The following is a 2860-nucleotide window of genomic DNA, read 5'->3' as shown; positions in this document are numbered from 1 at the left end:
TCTTGGATGTTTTAAGCAACGCACGAAGAACGGGGCCCTGGTTAAAATGCTATGTTGATGCCTGATGTAAAAAAACAAAAACAAAAAAAAAACAAAGATGGCTGCACTAATTGTAAATGGTGCCAAATGGTTCCCCACATAACTGGTAAGGCCAGATGGATGGTGAAAAATAGGAAAATTCAACTGCAACACCCATTATTTACGACGGTGACGCAGAGGTTTGGAAGTTTGTCCAGCAATTGGCGGGTTGCCTGTTCAATCCCCCACTCTGGCTGTCTCTGTCGTTGTGTCCTTGGGCAAGACCCTTCACCCACATTGCCTGTCAGAGGGCCCGGTGGCGCCGGGGCATGGCAGCCTTGCCTCTGTTAGTCAGCCCCAGGGCAGCTGTAGCTATTAGCATAGCTCACCACCATTAGAGTGTGAATGGGTGAATGACAAAACTGTAGTGTAAAGCGCTTTGGAGGTCGTCACAGACTAGTTAAAAGCGCTATACAAGTACAAGCCATTTAACATTTAATCATAAGAGGGCATCATTATGATGGTTTTAACATAAATTGCAAAAAGTAGCACTTTTAGGCCCAGTTCATACAGTTTAACAGCAAAAAAACTTTTGGGGTGACATTTTAAATAAAATACATTTCCAGCCAATGAACAGATTCTTAATAGATATTTATTTTATACAACAATTTAAGAACGGTTATGTGGAATACCTCCACAATATCAAGATTTCTTTAATACTTAACCCCCACTAATAGGCTCATCATAATCGGCTTACTACTTGGTTTAATCTAGGCTCAAATGTCTTGAAAGATACCCATGTCTAAAAGCAGTAAGAATCTGAATGGGGTTTGGCTATCCTTTGGCTATCTTTTTTTTTGTGATTAAGGGCAGTTAAATCAGAAATACTGTGAGTAATAACTCAGAATACTTATGCTTTCTTTAAAGCCTTTTAACTTTATGCAATTAGTACCCTACGTTTTTCATCTTTTTACCAAATTAATACTCATTTGTTTTATATTGCACTTGTTTACTTTTGATTTTCTTTCGACAGGCATTTTGATGGTAACCATAGACTGGTGAGGTGGCGGATGGTTTTTCATGGCTGTGTGGACAGTTTTAGTAGAACTATAATATACTTAAGATGCACTAACAACAATAGAGCATCCACTGTATTGTCCCTGTTTTTAATGGGAGTGAATAATTTTGGTTTGCCTTCAAGAGTAAGGTGTGATCATGGAATGGAAAACACACTTGTGGCTCGTTTATGTTGGAAAGGAGGGGGCTGAACAGACATAGTGTCATTGCTGGCTTATTAGTACATAATCAGCGCATTGAAAGGTTGTGGGCAGAGCTTAACAGAGTTGTCTCGAATCATTTCATAAATGTATTTAATTTCATGGAACAACATGGCATCCTTGACTCTTTAAATGAAATGCATCTATTTTGCCTTCATTTTGTATATATGCCAAGAATTGAGAGAGCCACAACAGAGTTCCAAAACCAGTGGAATAATGGCAGACTCCACTTCAGTTATGGCACACAGGTGTCATAAACAACATGGCACAACAGAATGTGGCTATAGAATCTATCTTTGAGGAAGATGGACATTTTGGAGTTGATTATGAGGGGCCTTTACCTGATATTCAGACCAACAATAATATTGTCATACCAGATATTGCTGTTGGCATAAATGCCACAACAGTCAATTTGATGTACCACACTTTTGATCCTCTGCAAAATGATGGAAACTATTGCATTGATTTATTCTGCTCTGTATTGACTTTTGTTGAACAACATCAGTTTTAATATTCAGAATTTTGTTTTCATTGTGTGTTGAAAGTGAAAATAAAGACTGAACGTTTTAAAAACGATTTTGTTCTTCTAATTAACCCAGATGCTATATTGTTTACTAAACCTGTACTAAACTACAAGTGGATGATATAAGTTATGAAAAACATCAAAGTTTAATTTAACACGGCTCTGCAGTCCCTGAATGTTCAGCAGGCATGTTTACTGAAAAGCCCACTGTTTGGCTACTTAGTTTTACAAGCGCAACGAGACCTGTGATTTTGATGGTGCCAGCTAATGATTTTCATGCAACACATGCATTAACATTCAAAAGTACAACTTGTTTTGCAAAGGTTTGTGTTAATGTAAAATGTATTTTCTGAAATGGCATCAAATAAGACATATCTCATTTGCTCTGTTACTTTGTGTTAGTTCACAATCACATCATGCTATGTATTTTATTTAAAGATTAGATTTGTATGTAGATCTGAAATAAACTGTACTGACAATACATGACTTCGTAGTATCAGTATTTAGATTCTGCAAGGAATACATTTTCAAAATGAGAAGTACAAAGACGGGATACAAACACTGGTGTAAAGACCACCAAATTTAATAGTAAGCCATTGGAAAAGAGATGGTAAAACATCTAACAAGAAAGTGTATGAAACAGGCTGGTTTGAGGTAATTTTAAACCTTTCAAAACTAGAAGAGTACAAAAATAAAAGCTGAACCATTAAACAAAAACAAATGGCTGCTTTTAAGATTCAATTTAAGTAACCAGTTTCCATGTAATAGCGAGTGGGTGGCAGGAAAATGGATTTAACAAACAAATTTTGAAAAAGGGGAAAAAAAAAACAATTTTCCACAAAATAGATGGAAATGACAATATGATTTCAATCAACTTAAAACTGCTTGTTTTTATTTTAAGCCAATCTCTGCTCTCTGCCAGTGCCCATTGTACAATTACTTTTTAAGAAAATCAACTTGCTAAACTGGACCGGCCTTAGCAAGTGTAGTAAACCAGTGTCAACTTTAATGTGAGAACTGTAATAACTCCAACAAAAAAAAC

Source organism: Cyprinodon tularosa, unplaced genomic scaffold (genome assembly GCF_016077235.1).
Source record: "Cyprinodon tularosa strain WSP-4 unplaced genomic scaffold, ASM1607723v1 ctg467, whole genome shotgun sequence".
NCBI classification, from domain to species: domain Eukaryota; kingdom Metazoa; phylum Chordata; class Actinopteri; order Cyprinodontiformes; family Cyprinodontidae; genus Cyprinodon; species Cyprinodon tularosa.
Note: the sequence above shows the minus strand (reverse complement) of the source record.